Source organism: Eretmochelys imbricata, chromosome 13 (genome assembly GCF_965152235.1).
Source record: "Eretmochelys imbricata isolate rEreImb1 chromosome 13, rEreImb1.hap1, whole genome shotgun sequence".
Lineage (NCBI taxonomy): Eukaryota > Metazoa > Chordata > Testudines > Cheloniidae > Eretmochelys > Eretmochelys imbricata.
This window is the reverse complement of record NC_135584.1, coordinates 36,850,859-36,869,541: the sequence shown is the minus strand read 5'-3', so window position 1 is coordinate 36,869,541 and position 18,683 is coordinate 36,850,859. Positions and strand designations below refer to the sequence as shown.

General features: G+C 41.8%; 2 pseudogenes; both read left to right on the top strand.

Moving 5' to 3' along the window:
• The first annotated feature begins 5,198 nt into the window (after window positions 1-5,198).
• On the top strand, window positions 5,199-6,214 carry LOC144273223 (olfactory receptor 10A7-like; annotated as a pseudogene).
• On the top strand, window positions 6,211-18,252 carry LOC144273222 (olfactory receptor 10A2-like; annotated as a pseudogene).
• The last annotated feature ends 431 nt before the right edge of the window (window positions 18,253-18,683 follow it).

Genomic DNA, 18,683 nt, shown 5'->3' with positions numbered 1-18,683 from the left:
TGATGGAGGCTATTTAAGTACCAATGTAGAATATCTAAGGAAATGTTTTCCCTGTGATTCTTCAGAGTGATTTACGAATGTCACTTAAATCAACCTCACATTATTTGGGCTGTACGACATGTACGTCAATGTTCTTATACTCATTTTTTTGAGAGCCAGCACTTCCATTAAGGACTCTAACTTTTGGGTATCTCAGTTTCTGCATCACCAATTCGAGCCACCTTGGCTGGGATTTCAAAGGGTCTTGTTTCAAAGGAGTTGCAATGACTCCTCTTTAGGGTGCTTTTGTTAGCCTACATGTTGACCTTAATGGGGAATGTCCTCCTCCTCCTCATCACCTGCACTGATTACCGTCTCCGCAGCACTATGTACATCTTCTTCCAGAACTTGTCCTTCTTAGAGATCTGCTTAACCACATCTTGTCTTGGTTACTTTGCTAGAACTATTCCCTGTAAAAGATGCTCTGTCCATTTGCTGTTCATTTGGAACCTGATCTTTACATTCCCGGTTTATCTTGTCCATTGTCCCTAGCATCAGGGTGGTGCTGTTTATCTTAGCTAACACAGACATCCTGACTCCAGCATACTGCTTGTCAAGCCCCTATTTACAACTTAAACTTCCATTCACCTTCCCAATCATATCCACTGAGAAATGAGGCAAGTTACCTTTGTCAAGACAGGCTTACACCATTGTGATCATCTAGTCTGACCTCCAGTATAACTCAGGCCAGAGAACTTCCCCAAAATAATTTCTACAGCTGAGCTTTCAGAAAAACATGGAACCATGCAAGTACATGGAGAAAAATAGAAGAATCTTCATGTCTGGGGTGCAGATTGATTACAGGATTACCCCACATCGGGTATTCCTGCAGAAGAACAACCTGTCAGCTCTCTGAAGTGTTGGAGGGGAAGGACTGTGGAGCAAATAAACACGGAGGAAATTTTCCATCAAAACATTGTTTTCTTTTGTGAAAGAACACCCAATTCTTGGATGCCGCAAACTGAAAACCAGTTTACGTTTTGGTTTGCTAAAATAGATTTTTCTTTCACTTGTTTAGCTGCTGAAAACAAACCAACCCCCCCCCCCCGCCACACTCATGTTTCACTTTTTCAATGGATACCTGAAAAACCTTCAAAAAATGTGAAGAAAATATTTGAATCAAAATTATTCATGGCAGAAAAAATCATTTCCCACCAGTTCCAGGAGTGGATTATCCCACTGGCCCTCATATACATAAAGATAAGGGTAGCATAAAATCCCTCCTTGCAGCTATATTGAATCATTTTATCTGTAAGGGATTAAGAAGCTCAAATAACCTGGTTGGCACCTGACCAAAAGGACCAATAAGGAAAGAAGATACCTTCAAATCTGGGGGATGGAGAGAGAAGCCAAGCAGGGACAACATCTCCTGAAAACATACCTGGAATAATCCATCTAAGAATTACAGAAATTGTAAGTGAGGCAAGGAAATGTGTTTGGTTATCTTTTGTTTTAGCTTGGGAATTTTCCCTATGCTAAGAGGTGGTTTTATTCCTGTTTTGTAACTGTGAAGCTGAGTCCAGAGTGGAGTTCTCTGTGTTTTAAATCTTTTTATTACCCTGTAAAATTACCTTCCATCCTGATTTTGCAGGTGTGATTCTTTTACTTTTTCTTTATAATAAAATTCTTCTTTTAAGAACCTGATTGATTTTCAGTGTCCTAAAAACCAAAGTGTTTGGTCTGTGCTCACATTGTAACCAATTGGTTAGTGTATTATTCTCAAGCCTCCCCAGGAAAGGGGGTGAACGGGTTTGGGGGGATATTTTGGGGGAATAGGGACTCCAAGTGGCCCTTTCCTGAATTTTTGTATGAATCACTTGGTGGTGGCAGCAATACCGTCCAAGGACAAGGAAAGGAATTTGTGCCTTGGGGAAGTTTTTAACCTAAGCTGGTAGAATATAAGCTTAGGGGATCTTTCATGCGGGTCCCCACATCTGTACCCCAGAGTTCAGAGTGGGGAGGGAACCTTGACAGCAGATCTCTAAGAAGGACAAGTTCCGGAGGAAGAAGTACATAGGGCTGTGGAGGCCGTTGTCAGTGCAGGTGATGAGGAGGAGGAGGACATGCCCCATTAAGGTCAATGTGTAAGCTAAGAAAAGCACCCCGAAGAGGAGTCGTTACAGCTCAGGGATATTGGTGAGCCCCAACAGAATGAAATCTGGTGCCTGGGTTTGGTTTCTCATTGACGCCCTTGGAGACCAAAAGAAAAAATATTCTCTCTCTTTCTCAAATACACACACAAATATAAAGAGCTGATAAATTTGTGCTCCTGCGTATCGGTAATTAAACCAACTGAGAAAACCTTTCCACAACCAGTTGATGAAATGTTCAAATGTTGAGGTGGGGGGAGAGACGACAGTTACATTACAGAGCTTAGCAATTTTTATCTTTTGAAACAGTTTGCAACTGTTTAATTTAACTGCACTTAATTTATGAGCCAGTATCTACTGAGTGCTGGGAAACTGAGAAACAACAGTTTCTTACCCAGTCATTGTACTGCAGCAATCCACTGATATGAATTTGGGGATAGAATACAGCAGATTCCAACTCTTAATGCTTTATGAAGCACTTTATAATCAGTAAATGATCTGCACAAAACTCCTGTGAAGTCGATGGGCCAATATAGGTTAAAACATCTCATCCCCAGAGATACAGAGTGACTCAGTTTTACAATGTAGGACATTCTATAATCCCATGCATCCAGTGTGCCCGTAACAGCTTACTGAATGGCGGGACTTTCTACTGCCCCCTTGGCTGGGTAAAGATACTCTCTCAGAGTTACCTCTTTATACCTGTATACAAACAAGTTAGTACTGCCCCTCTAACATAGTTAGTTACTGCCTCCTAATGTGAGTAGTTATTACCCATCTCCTTGTACATGTTGGTTTGATGAAAACATCTCTAATTATTACACTCTCATTCTGACCTTATCTTTTAGGAGGGGTCAGTGTGTTCCTGTTATCTGTGGGGAATGTATTTGTACCCCATCCTTGCTATTGGGATGCTCTGGCACCTCTCTTCTGGAATGTGCATTTCTGCAACGTCAGCCCTGTTCTTGCCAGGTTCTGTGACCTTGCAGGGAGGCAGAGCCTGATGTTTGCTCACCGCCTGACTTTGGCTAACTTTGCTTTATATCAGCAAAGCTTGGCCCGCTACTTTAGCTCAGGCCTCATATCAGGCCTTTGACACCAGGGCTTCTATCTCAGGCTTTCTTCCTACTCAGTTGTCTTTTGAAAATCCGGTGTATTTAATTTGCACAATGAGAAGAGTACCTAAAAACAATTGCATAGTTTAAAAAAGCTATGTTGAGACACACAACAAAAAACAAGTGTCCTGTATTTCATCACAGATTTGGATTGCTTGTTTCAATGCTGAAAGGTCAGACCATGGTGGAAAACTCTAAATTTATGAGCTGTGTTGAGTTACTCTCTATTAAGCTGATGTACATGAGAATCATGCCACTTAGTTACATATTTAGAACACGTCTTGTTCCTTTGGTATTGGAGGGTAAAATGATTGTGGTGTCATTTCCCAAGGGTACATCTAGCATGATTAAAAGACCTGTGCCTATACACAGAAACTCTGCAAAGTCAGTGAAGACGTCTCTCTGTGATCCAGAGCAAGATAAGGAATATTGTATTTTGGGGAACCCAAGCAAATGGGGAGTGGGGGGAGGGATAGCTCAGTGGTTTGAGCATTGGCCTGCTAAACCCGGGGTTGTGAGTTCAATCCTTGAGGGGGCCATTTGGGATCAGGGCAAAAATTGGGGATTGGTCCTGCTCTGAGCAGGGGGTTGGACTAGATGACCTCCTGAGGTCCCTTCCCACCCTGGTATTCTGTGATTCTGTGAAATGCTATTTATGGGTAACACTTCAAAAGCACCTGATGTAATTAAGCACCCATTTTCCATTGATTTTCAATGAATACCAGTGATTCAATGATTTACAAACCACTGTCAATTTCGGGAAGACTGTCATTATGTAGATGCCATTCCATAGTCTACATCTGAATGTCACACATTGTTATAGGGTCACTGATTCAGGACAATCTTCATTCACTAGCAAAAAGTAAGGGTAGTTATATTCTTTCTTTCTTTCTTTCTTTCTTTCTTTCTTTCTTTCTTTCTTTCTTTCTTTCTTTCTTTCTTTCTTTCTTATAATAAAAAAGGCAGTCATCCACAGGGCCCTGGATCTCCTTGACATAAGTGGCTAGCAAATGCAATTTCTGATCTGTCCCCATGCTGAAGCTAGGAGGGATGATAGTCGGAGGAGGATGAAAATGATATGCAGGGACCCATATTGTGTGGAAACTAGGGATAGAACTGACAAATGGACCTGATTCCTGTGCTGAAGCCAGGAGGTGGGGGAATTAACAATAGTAACTCTCTGCCTTTATATCTACCTACTCTGACAGAGTATCTCACTATCTTTTACAATATACATTTTTTATAACATATAGATGCCTTACAAAGAAATAACTTCCACAGTTAGACAATGAACTAATTTCATCCAAACTCCCCACAGACAATTTAACTAAGAGAAGAATGTTCTTTCCTCTTCAGATGATTGATATTGAACAAGGTAAGGTAAGAACTGATCCAAGTCATTTATCAGGCACATTTTGTCTCTTTTTCCTCTTAAGCAGTATCTGTGAGCAGACCATGCTCTCCTGGAGTGGCTTCATGATTTAAATGTGTTAAATGAATGTGTAAATGAATTATTTTATTTGAATGAATCATGAAGATCACTCTGACATGGCCTGATTCCCATTTACACAATGGTTTAATAGATTCAGAGAGTTTAAGGCCATATGATCCCCTACAATCTTTGCAGGTGCCAGTATGGAGGATGACCATAAAAAAGATGGCCACCATCTTCCATTATTAATAATAGAAGTGAAGGTAAACTGCCCTGAGTCAAGATGGCTTTGATAACCAAATGTGGCCCAGGAAGGGCACAGGGGAAGATTCAGACTGAGGGGAAGGGAGACAAGCAAGGGGATGGCGAAAGAAAGGGACAGGATGGAACTCCCTGCTTGTATAAGTTATCTAAGCAGCTTTCCTGTTTTTGCCTACCTGTCACTACATTCAGAAATCTGTACTGTATTGGCTTATATCTTTCCTTAGGAATAAATACTGTCCTGAGGAACTCAGAGCCCAAATGGCAGGAAGGAATCACACCACTGTCACTTAGTTCATTCTCCTGGGACTTTCTGATCTTCCAGAGATACAGGCTTTATTCTTCCTGGTGTTTCTAGCTACCTACATGATCACTCTGACTGGAAATCTTCTCATATTCATCCTGACATTGGCTGATGCTGCCCTCCACACCCCCATGTATTTCTTCCTCATGAACCTGTCCTTTCTGGAGATCTGCTACACCTTGGTCACCCTCCCCAAGATGCTTGCCAACCTCCTCTCGGAGGATAAAACTATCTCCTTCGCTGGCTGTGCTGTGCAGATGTATCTCTTTCTATTTCTACGGGGCATGGAGTGTTTTCTCTTGAGGGCAATGGCTTATGACCGTTATGTTGCAATATGCTACCCCTTACGCTATACGCACATTATGAACAATACCAGGTGCTCAGAGATGGCTGCTGTGTCATGGATCAGTGGTCTCCTCATGTCCTTGGGACACACCTTGGTCATATTTACCTTGCCTTTTTGTGGGTCAAATGAAATTAACCATTTCTTCTGTGACATCCCCCAGTATTGAAGCTGGCCAGTGGAGCCACTTACCTCAATGAAATCGCTGTCTTTATGGTTGCCCTGCTATTCATAATGTTTCCCTTTGTGTTGATTCTGGTCTCCTACCTTCTCATCCTCCTGACCATCCTGAAGATGCCCTCGGCTCAGAGTAGACATAAGGCCTTCTCCACCTGTTCCTCACATCTTCTGGTGGTGACATTGTTCTACGGGACAGGGATTATCACGTATCTGTGCCCCAATTCTGCATATGCACCAGTTACCAACAAACTGCTCTCTCTCTTCTACACAGTCATCACCCCCATGTTCAACCCGCTCATCTACAGCCTGAGAAACAAGGAGGTGAAGGGGGCTTTCAGGAGAACAATGGCCAGAAATTGCTTTCTTAAAGGAAACAAATGTATCATAATTATGGGCCCAGGTCCTCGAAGAGTACAAATAGGTTTGTGTTTACAACACCTGAGGGTATGACCTATAGTTCAGAAAAGTCAGCAATGATGCAGAAATTTTCAAGTAAAGGGGGATATGGAGTGTGCTTGCGCAAAGCCTATAGATGCAATGTTGGAGATATAGAGATGAGGGCTATACAGTTGGTATCAGTGCGTTACATGTCTGCTTTGTCCAAGACAGGATTAAGAGATATCCCCCTTGATAAAACCGGTAGATCTGGAGGTCAAAATTTTTCTGCTGAAATGTTTTCCCCCACACCAATTGAAAATGGCTTTTCTCTTAAAGAGAAATTTTCACTCCCACCGAAAAATAATTCTTTTTTTTTGCCGGGGGGGGGAGGGGGGGGGGCCGCATTAGTGGAAATGTTTTGCGGGGGGGGGGAGGGCCGCATTAGTGGAAATGTTTTTCTTTCCTGCAACCAAATTGCAAAAGGTCAAAATCTCCAATAAATAAATGAACATATTTTTCGGATGCCAAAAGTATAACAACAAAAAAAGTATTTCAGAGTTTTCAGTTTCTCAATAAAAAAATAAAACAATTCTTGAAGAAAAATGTTATTTTTGGTATTTCCCATAGAACCCCTCCCCTCTGCAATAAATAAATAAAATTTGTGACCAACTCTTGAAACATGGCAGCAGAGATAGGGAGCTAGAAAGCCAGAGGAAACCATAGGGTCTGTCCGTGTCCAGCAGTCTCAATAAAAAATCATTTTTATACCTCCTACAGCCAAGTCAGGGGGATGAGGTAGATGAGGCTTTCTTCTGGCAGCTCACGGAAGCTACTAGATCGCATGCCCTGATTCTCATGGGTGACTTTAATTTTCCTGATATCTGCTGGGAGAGCAATACTGCGGTGCATAGACAATCCAGGAAGTTTTTGGAAAGCGTAGGGGACAATTTCCTGGTGCAAGTGCTAGAGGAGCCAACTAGGGGGAGCGCTTTTCTTGACCTGCTGCTCACAAACCAGGTAGAATTAGTGGGGGAAGCAAAAGTGGATGGGAAACTGGGAGGCAGTGACCATGAGTTGGTTGAGTTCAGGATCCTGACGCAGGGAAGAAAGGTAAGCAGCAGGATACGGACCCTGGACTTCAGGAAAGCAGACTTCGACTCCCTCAGGGAACGGATGGCCAGGATCCCCTGGGGGACTAACTTGAAGGGGAAAGGAGTCCAGGAGAGCTGGCTGTATTTCAAGGAATCCCTGTTGAGGTTACAGGGACAAACCATCCCAATGAGTCGAAAGAATAGTAAATATGGCAGGCGACCGGCTTGGCTTAACGGTGAAATCCTAGCGGATCTTAAACATAAAAAAGAAGCTTACAAGAAGTGGAAGGTTGGACATATGACCAGGGAAGAGTATAAAAATATTGCTCGGGCATGTAGGAATGAAATCAGGAGGGCCAAATCGCACCTGGAGCTGCAGCTAGCGAGAGATGTCAAGAGTAACAAGAAGGGTTTCTTCAGGTATGTTGGCAACAAGAAGAAAGCCAAGGAAAGTGTGGGACCCTTACTGAATGAGGGAGGCAACCTAGTGACAGAGGATGTGGAAAAAGCTAATGTACTCAATGCTTTTTTTGCCTCTGTTTTCACTAACAAGGTCAGCTCCCAGACTGCTACGCTGGGCATCACAAAATGGGGAAGAGATGGCCAGCCCTCTGTGGAGATAGAGGTGGTTAGGGACTATTTAGAAAAGCTGGACGTGCACAAGTCCATGGGGCCGGACGAGTTGCATCCGAGAGTGCTGAAGGAATTGGCGGCTGTGATTGCAGAGCCATTGGCCATTATCTTTGAAAACTCGTGGCGAACCGGGGAAGTCCCGGATGACTGGAAAAAGGCTAATGTAGTGCCAATCTTTAAAAAAGGGAAGAAGGAGGATCCTGGGAACTACAGGCCAGTCAGCCTCACCTCAGTCCCTGGAAAAATCATGGAGCAGGTCCTCAAAGAATCAATCTTGAAGTACTTGCATGAGAGGAAAGTGATCAGGAACAGCCAGCATGGATTCACCAAGGGAAGGTCATGCCTGACTAATCTAATCGCCTTTTATGATGAGATTACTGGTTCTGTGGATGAAGGGAAAGCAGTGGATGTATTGTTTCTTGACTTTAGCAAAGCTTTTGACACGGTCTCCCACAGTATTCTTGTCAGCAAGTTAAGGAAGTATGGGCTGGATGAATGCACTATAGGGTGGGTAGAAAGCTGGCTAGATTGTCGGGCTCAACGGGTAGTGATCAATGGCTCCATGTCTAGTTGGCAGCCGGTGTCAAGTGGAGTGCCCCAGGGGTCGGTCCTGGGGCCGGTTTTGTTCAATATCTTCATAAATGATCTGGAGGATGGTGTGGATTGCACTGTCAGCAAATTTGCGGACGATACTAAACTGGGAGGAGTGGTAGATACGCTGGAGGGGAGGGATAGGATACAGAAGGACCTAGACAAATTGGAGGATTGGGCCAAAAGAAATCTGATGAGGTTCAATAAGGATAAGTGCAGGGTCCTGCACTTAGGACGGAAGAATCCAATGCACCGCTACAGACTAGGGACCGAATGGCTAGGCAGCAGTTCTGCGGAAAAGGACCTAGGGGTGACAGTGGACGAGAAGCTGGATATGAGTCAGCAGTGTGCCCTTGTTGCCAAGAAGGCCAATGGCATTTTGGGATGTATACGTAGGGGCATGGCGAGCAGATCGAGGGACGTGATCGTCCCCCTCTATTCGACATTGGTGAGGCCTCATCTGGAGTACTGTGTCCAGTTTTGGGCCCCACGCTACAAGAAGGATGTGGATAAATTGGAGAGAGTCCAGCGAAGGGCAACAAAAATGATTAGGGGTCTAGAACACATGACTTATGAGGAGAGGCTGAGGGAGCTGGGATTGTTTAGCCTGCAGAAGAGAAGAATGAGGGGGGATTTGATAGCTGCTTTCAACTACCTGAAAGGGGGTTCCAAAGAGGATGGCTCTAGACTGTTCTCAATGGTAGCAGATGACAGAACGAGGAGTAATGGCCTCAAGTTGCAGTAGGGGAGGTTTAGATTGGATATTAGGAAAAACTTTTTCACTAAGAGGGTGGTGAAACACTGGAATGCGTTGCCTAGGGAGGTGGTGGAATCTCCTTCCTTGGAAGTTTTTAAGGTCAGGCTTGACAAAGCCCTGGCTGGGATGATTTAACTGGGAATTGGTCCTGCTTCGAGCAGGGGGTTGGACTAGATGACCTTCAGGGGTCCCTTCCAACCCTGATATTCTATGATTCTATGATTCTAAGTCCCATTTCTTTTCTACTGTGAAGTTCATTATGGTGGGAGTAAGTTTTGGGCAGAAGATGGTTTGAAGGAGGTGGAAGATGCCTGTAATATGTGATGAATATAATATGTACATCTCTGCGTGTGATTGTTATTGCATTGTTTGCTAGATAGTTATTAAGGGTTAAATCAGACACACCCACAAGAAAGCAGATCACAGCCCAGATAGGAATTCCTCAGCAACACTCTACATTTATTTTCTATGATATATTACCTCTGCCTAGTGGGTTGCTTAAACTGGTTTGACCAGGCCCAAGAGAGACAGGGATTGCTGAGACAACCCCATTTCCCAGAAGTGGGGGTGCCCAGCTAAGTCAAGTGAAGTCAAGATTATTAATAGCAATTTAGCCATAAGCCAATGCACCAACAGCAAAAGATATTAAAATAAGTCTTAAAAACTAACTCCAGGATTTTAAAATATTAATACATATCTAAAACCAGTATAAACCTATTATACCATATATTATCACCATGCTACTTGCTTTTTCTTTATTTTAGTGGCCAACCATACAAAACGGGCCACCACTCAGATCACAGATACATTGCCAGTTCCTCGCAAATATACCATTTTCTGAGCAGTCATAGAAAAAGGGAGAAAAACACGGAAAGCCATTTTGATCTCAAGTGGCAATACAAAGTACAATCCGATAAAAAATGCAGTAGGTCTTCCACCTGCTCAGAGCCTCATGGATAGAAGCAGTTACATTTCTCAGTGCATGTATATCAGCCTTCTAAGTAAGCTGACCACATATATTGAAAGCAGAGAGCTGTAAAAGTCCTTCTTAACTTGTTATTGGGCAAACTGTCTAAATATCTGGCATACCCGGGAGTTATTTTAAGAAGGGGGAACCAAGGTGATATGTTTGTAATGGAAACAACTGCCACATCTAGTTGGCTATTAACATCTTCTATCCTCAGCTTGATTAGTGACTTCACATTCTACAAATTTGATCATCTCCAATTCTCAGAGGCCTTGAGAGCGCAAAGAATTTTGAATATACTCTGGCCAATTAAATGTACATTCAAAAGCTCAACTGCGCTGTTCGACTGAGCAAAATCTTGGCAAACATTGTGGATCCAAAAATTGTTATTATTGCACATTGGACAGAATAGCTATTGTGCTTGGCATGGCTATAAGAAGAGGTGTTATTTGGAAGATCAAAAATCTTCCTAACAAATTTGTTATGAATCATTTCTCATCACCTGGGATCATTCCATCCCCATATTTCTGCACTATACAAAATTTGATTGCCTAGCTTGACCTCAAACACTCTAAGAGCTGGAGCAATTAGTTTGCTCCCATGAGCCCTGGTGAAACACAATACAATTTGCACTGAATATGAGGCCTTCTCTTTTGTTATGTGAACATGTATATCCCACAACCAATTTTATGATAACCAGGTTGGAGAAAAATCTAACTTGCTCAGTATTGCCCATTGATTCTCCATTTATGCAACTGCCATCTTCAACTAAAAACAAGTTCTTTAGTTTTGGAGTAATTTCTCAAAGGGCCTCCCGTTGACAATATAAACCAAAGATATTTAATAAACACTCAAGTCTGACTGAAGTTTGTGTTAATGGACCCATATGGTTTGTGTATAATAGGACAAACACACACAGGGTAACCCATGATTTTGGAGGGAAAATATTGTAATGCTAAATCAACATCATTGATATAAAAAGGAAAAGGGTGAATAAATAGCAATGACAGCACCTTTTGTTAATTGGGATGGAATTAGTTAGTTCCCCATTCAAACATATTATAATTTTGGCCTCTGTTTACCTATGGAGAGCTCTTAGAAGAAAAAGTAATGGAATATATTCCAGATATCTCCAGTTGCCCCATAGATGGTCCCTATCAATGAAATCAAAGGCCAATGTTAGATCAACAAAAGCCACATACAATTTTTCCCCCATAAAAGGGACAAATATGTAGATCAAATATAAAAGAATAAAACAACTATCTGTAGAGGAGTGACCATTTCGGTGTTCTTCAGCTAATATTTATCTGTTTTCTGCCCAATACTCTAGTCTTCCCCCTCCCCCACAAAAAGAACTAGTATAAAATTTTAAGACAACATGCCATAAGCTGATTGAGTGATAATTCCTTGGATCTTTTCTATCCCATTTTTTATACAGTGGTATAATAATACCAGTAGCCCACCCTGAGAGAAAAATCCCTGTATTGTTTGTACTGGAAAAAAGTTTAGCTGAAAGAGTTGCCTGCCCAGTCAATATTTTTCTTAAAATACATCAGGCATAAAATCCTCACCAGCTGCTTTATTACAGCATTGCTGATCAATGACAAATGTAACTTCTTTGCTAGATTCTGCAGACCATTCTGGGAGGGAACAAGGTATGGAGCCTATCAGAACCGATCACACAGAAAAGTTAATTCATGGCATATGTGAGATTATCTGATTAAAATATGACTATGTATGACACCCCAAGTCCAAACACCATCTTGTTCCCTGTAACTTTCCACAGTGAGAACAATGGGTTTCCCTTCACTTGGCAGAAACTATAACAGGCCCTGGAAACATCTCCATTTTGCCTCTTTCCTGTTTAAACCTCTTGACTATGTTTAACTTGTACTAATGGGAGCATTCTAACCAAGGGACTGAGGACCTTCCAATGACTTGGAAGCAACCAGAGACTTAACAAGCCAGCAGTTTATTCCATCACTGCTACAAGCCTAATCCAAGAACTTTGCCGTTATTATATGTATTCGATTCTTTTAACCAATTTTAACTCTCACCTTCCTTTCTTTCTTTTTATATATAAACCTTTAGATTTTAGATACCAAAGGACTGGTAACAGAGTGATTATTGGATAAGACCTGAGTTATATATTGACCTGGGTACCTGGCTGGTACTTTGGGATCAGAATAAGCCCTTTGTTTGATTAAATTGGTTTTAAATAACCACTCATCATTAAATCTAGTGGTTTTCGTGGTGGTACAAGGACTGGAATACCTACGGAGACTGCTTTTCTGACTTCTTGTTAGCCAGTGGGGGTGAAACCGAAGTTTACTTTGGTTTCCGGTTTGGTATATTTTATGGGAGAATAACCACCATTTTTGGAGTGTGTCTGCCCTATATCTCAGCAGTTTGTCCCAAATTTGGTATTCTCAGTTGTAATTCACAGAGGCAAAGTGACAGCATATCATTACAAAGTGCAGAAAAATGTTTCTCCTACATATACTTGGTGATCACAGCTTCAATATTTCCTAATCTTAGAGCCCAGTGCCACCAGTTTCCAAAAATATATCATATGTTTCATTTTGGCAGCAGATTCAAATGACTTCCACAGTGCCACATGATGAACCAACTTTGTCTTTTCAAGCAATATTTCATAAAACTTCCTATAATTAACTAATTTTGGGATGGAATTCTGTGAAAGGTCCTTCCTGAGTTCCCTTGTCATAATCTGTAGCTGTTTTTTTATGATGAAAACAATCTGCATCCCACTAAATTCTTTTATCTTTCACAGGGTAAGAAGAACTCTTTCTGGTAGCCAGATCAACCTGTAATTTTTGCATAACAGCATGAGTGATATTCAGGGATAGACCTTCATCACTAAAATCTAAAAATGGATTTTTTTAACCCTAGCAGATAATTAGAGGAGAGATTTTCTTTAAATTAGATTTAACCAATGGATTCCATTTAATACACCTCACCATTAAGGCTTTACAATTAAAGGTGGAATGCTCTCCAGTAGGGGTCAACCAATAAGCTGGGTCTGTTAATTTTTAACCTGTCAAGTTTGGTGGTCACTATAGGATTTAAGGGCAACTGAAAACTTAGAAAAACAAGGCCCACTTAAAATTGGGGCTGCAATATAATCCCTCACACTCTACCCTCTAAGAAAGAGATAAGTAACATGCCCCACCAGGAATAAAATGACTTGCAGGGGGAGAACCAATTTCAATACTATTAGCCAAAACTCCTACCTCAGAACCACTGCATTGGTATAACAGCCCTGACAACCCCCAGTACACACAGATCATAGGTTGGGCTGCCAGAATCATGAGGTAGTCTTAGAAATCATGAGACTTTAACCAATAATGACTTTGGAGCCTTTTTATTTGCCTTCTGGTGTCACAGCCTTTAGAGTCCCATTTTCAAGTTTTTCTCCACAACTATGAGGTCTAGAAACTTGGTTATTTTTATTGAAAACTGAGATTCTCATCTAACCGCATGAATCCAGAAGCAAGGGCAATCACAAAAGCACCAAATGTCAGCAAACTTGTGATTAGATTACAAGAGTTGGCCAGTTATCTAATTCTATATGATGATTTAGCTGATGTGTGGATATATTATAGTGTACACCATCCTACGCAATTGCATGTCAGGGATACAGTGATCTTACTAGGAATAAAACTCTGGCTTCCTGACTCCAGTACCCGACCTAGTGGACCATGTTGCCTATCAATGATTTCATTTTAGATAGATAGGTAGATAGATAGATAGATAGATTGTATGAAGAGAGAGAGAGAGAGAGAGAGAGAGAGAGATGTGTATGGGAACATGTATAAATAATTTCTATGCCTAGAGTTTTCAAATTATCCTAAGAGAATGAGGCATCTCCCATTTAATTTCATATACTGACTGGTTACATATACTGACTGTGAGAATAAGAAGGAAGAGAAGATGCACATGCTACATTTTATTTTTTCTCATCTTCATTTTATCTCCAGTCCTGATATTTATTCCCATACGTTTTGTGCAAATAAGAAATTGTCCCCTACTGGAAGGAATGAGACCTGCTCTGTGTGTGTGTGTACACATGCACACACACACTGCCCCCTGTTGGGGGAAAGATATTTTCTTGATCTGTATGGGTGTCTGTCATAAATATAAAGGGAAGGCTAACCACCTTTAAATCCCTCCTAGCCAGAGGGAAAACCCTTTCACATGTAAAGGGTTAAGAAGCTAAAGATAACCTCACTGGCACCTGACCAAAATGACCAATGAAGAGACAAGATACTTTCAAAGCTGGAGAGGGGGAGGGGAAACAAAGGGTTCTCTTTGTCTGTGTGTGTTTTTTGCCGGGACCAGAGCAGTAATGCAGGTCAGAACTCCTGTAAAGGGTTAATAAGCAATCTAGTTAGATATGCGTTAGATTCTGTTTTGTTTAAATGGCTGATAAAATAAGTTGTGCTGAATGGAATGTATATTCCTGTTTTTGTGTCTTTTTGTAATTTAAGGTTTTGCCTAGAGGGATTCTCTATGTTTTGAATCTGATTACCCTGTAAGGTATTTACCATCCTGATTTTACAGAGGTGATTCTTTTACTTTTTCTTCAATTAAAATTCTTCTTTTAAGAACCGGATTGCTTTTTCCTTGTTCTTAAGATCCAAGGTTTGGGTCTGTGTTCACCTATGCAAATTGGTGAGGATTTTTATCAAGCCTTCCTCAGGAAAGGGGGTGTAAGGCTTGGGGGGATTTTGAGGGGAAAGATATTTCCAAGTGAGCTTTTTCCCTGTTATATTTGTTGGACACTTGGTGGTGGCAGCAATAAAGTCCAGGGACAAAAGGTAAAATAGTTTGTACCTTGGGGAAGTTTTAACCTAAGCTGGTAAAAATAAGCTTAGGGGGTTTTCATGCACGTCCCCACATCTGTACCCTAGAGTTCAGAGTGGGGAAGGAACCTTGACAGTGTCTCATTTCTGTAGGTGTGGGGAGTGGGGAGAGAGAGGGGATTGGGAAATCAGAGAGTTGTAAATAAGCAAACACTCAGAGCTACAAAGGGTTCACATAAGCAATTCTATCAGGGACCACAGGAATAAACAGAAGCGTTTACATATTAATGTCCTGAACCTGGCTGGTGCTGGTAACGCGATGTTCCCATTGAGATTAGTGGGAGATGAAGGCCTTCCATCCAGCCACTCGCAGGATACGACCTTCTTATCTGTTGGGTTTATTTTTAAAGCTGAAGGATAAATGAAAATTTACCTTCAAAAGATACTGAATTAAATCCAGAGTGTTTAAGGGAACCTGTCTTTGGAGACTCAGAAAGCAGCTGAAATATGTCAGATCCACCCAGACCTTCATTCACAGCAGATGCAGGAGCGTTACCTGGATGTAGAGGTAAGTCTGTTGTGGTTTGAATTTCATCTGAGGGTTTGATATTCAGGGGTCTGTTCTGCTCCTGGTTAGATGGATTCAGCCTTGCTAGGGTTGTCCTAGTCACCCGTGGAGCTGAGAGGAGAACACGGACATTTATCTGAGAATGAAACAACAGAAATCAATGACAAAGCCTCAGCCTCTGCTCTTAGTTGTTCGAGGGTGTTGTGTGTTCTGAGTCAATGATGACTCGAGATTGTAAAATAACAGGCTGAACTGGGATTTTTAATCAAATATTTATCAGTCAGAGATTAGTACAGCACAATACAAAAGGATAGTAACGTTTCCACCCTTGATATAAGATCTTCACTGTAACTGGAAGGTCACCCAGTTTCCATTTCCCAAATAAGTTCTCATACCTGTGTCATTATATAGGGTTTCCAAACAAAGAAAACCTCTTTGCTAAAAGAAACACACATTCTGATGGCATTTCTATACATTCTCAGTTTACCTGATTTATGTGTGAAGGCATAATTATTTACAGCTGAGAGGACTAACAATTTTTCAAGATAATATCTTTCAGTGAGTCTTTATTCCCCCACAGTCGTTCTTCCCTATCTGATGTAACAATATGTTATCATTTTATGTGTGTGTGTGTGTGTGTGAGCGTGCGCGTGTGTGTGTGTTTTAAGAGGATGGTACCCATGAATATCTGGAGTTTTATAGAGATAGAGACACTATGGATTATTATATTCAGTCTAAAGCACAGAATTCCTGAATAGGGTTACATATCAGCCAGGAACCAGTGTTCTGGGCCTTAGAATTCAACATACTCTTTGTTAATATCCTAAAAATTCCAAATAATAGTTAATATACAAATGGATCAAATATTGAGACAAAACAGGACTAAAAGGGTTAATATTTACTAACATATACTAACAAGGGTAATCACTGAGTAACTACTCTGAATTGAAATGTCTGATTCCAGATTTACACTGTGGCAATCTGAGTCTCAGAGCAGAGTTTGTATTTTTCTTTTAATGGCATGTTACTAGATAGAAAGGTAGATAGATAGATGTATATGGGGCTAGCTAGCTAGATAGCTCGATGCTGATGTACATAGTCACAGCTTTGTTGAAGTGAGTGTGGCTACACCAGTTTATACCAGCTGATGAAACTAAAACGACTAAGGGATAGATTTTTAAATATGTATGTGCTGAGTGGGATTTTCTAAAGTACCTAGGTACCAAACACTCTTTGATTTCACTAGCTGTTGGGTGCCTAGCTGCTTTTGAAAATCCCACCAAGCAACTCAATATCTTTAAAAAATCCAACCACAAAAGACTAAAAGAGCTTGGCTCATTTAGCTTAGGCTGAGAAGGGATCTGATTGCCCTGTATAAATGCACCAGGAGGCTAAACATCAGGCAGGGTGAAGAGCTATTGAAGCTAATGGATAATGCTGGCACAAGAAAAAAAATGGGGATAAACTGGCTGTGAGTACATTTAGTTTGGAAATTAGAAGAATGTTTCTAACCATCAGAGGAGGGAGGTTCTGGAACAGCCTGCCAATAGGGGCAAACAATCTAATTAGTGTTAACATGGAGCTGGATCCTTTTATGGTTGGGATTACACAATGTGGTTCCCAGTGAGAGCAGAGAACTGGACTTGATGAGTCAGGAGGTCTCTTCCAGTCCTATGAGCTGGCCCCTAATGACCACATGGAAATTCTTTTTTCTCCTCCTTCCACAGATGAGCTAGACCAGTGAAATTGCACAGCAGAATCACAGCATGCTGACCTACTTCTTTTTTTTTCAGATTCTGGAGACATCCAGAGACCTGAGCAATACTTTGTGTAAGTTTCTCCATTTTCTATACCATCACCGTGACAGGAAACATCCTCATCATCTTCATGACAGTATTGGACCCAGCCCTCCATACCCCCATGTATTTCTTCCTCCGGAACCTATCCTTCCTGGAGATCTGCTACACCTCGGTCACCATCCCCAAGATGCTGGCCAATTTAATCTCTGAGGAGGGGGGCATCTCCTTCACTGGATGCACTGCCCAGATGTATTTCCTCCTTTCTCTTGGGACAACAGAGTGCTACCTGCTGGCTGCCATGGTGTATCACCGCTACAGAGCTACCTGCTCCCTTCTGCACTACACTCTCCTTATGAACCATAGGGCCTGCGCCAAGATGGCCGCTGCCTGCTGGCTCTGCGGAATTCTGATGCTACCAGACAATATGGCTTGGACCTTTTCCTTGCCCTATTGTGAGCCCAATGAGATCAACTACTTCTTCTGTGACATCTCCCCAGTTCTGAAGCTGGCTTGTGGGGACACCTTGAGGAACGAGGCCTCCATCCTAGCCCTCAGTGTTTTGATCAACCTGTCCCCCTTCTTGCTGGTTGTGGTGTCCTATGCTCGAATACTCTCCAGGATCCCGAAGACCCCATCAGCTGAGGGAAGGCACAAGGCCTTCTCGACCTGCTCCTCTCATCTCACTGTGGTCACCTTGTTCTACAGTTCAGCCTGTGCTATTTACCTGCGGCCGAAGTCCAACCACACAGTGGAGATGGATATGTTGATCTCTTTTTTATTCTGTCCTTGCTCCAGTGCTGGACCCTGTGATCTTCAGTCTGAGGAACAAAGAGGTGAAGAGTGCCCTGAGCAGACTCAGGGGAAGAAGGAGGTTTTCATGAATCATGTAAAAAAATTGGGGCAGTCCAGTTCAAATTAGGGCTTTAAAAATAAAGTAAAGTTACCAAATTATTGAATCTGCCTGGGTTTTTCTATTAAATACACCATAGGTTCACTTCTCAGTTCAGCCACCGACACCCTGTGCAATACATAGTTCCACAGGGAGACAAGGTGGGGGAGGTGATATCTTTTATTGGACCAGCTTCTGCTGGGGAAAGAGGCAAGCTTTCAAGCTCACACAGAGCTCTTCTTCAAATCTTAAAGAACCAGGCATAGAACACATGCAACTCTTTTTATCATGGGTGCAAACAAAAATACCCCCACACTTCTACAAACATGTACACGTTTTAAATTAATCAGCCCTATGCATGTCCAGAAATGCACATATATGTACTCTTGCTGGTGTGCAAAAATGTAGCCGCAGTTCCCCTAA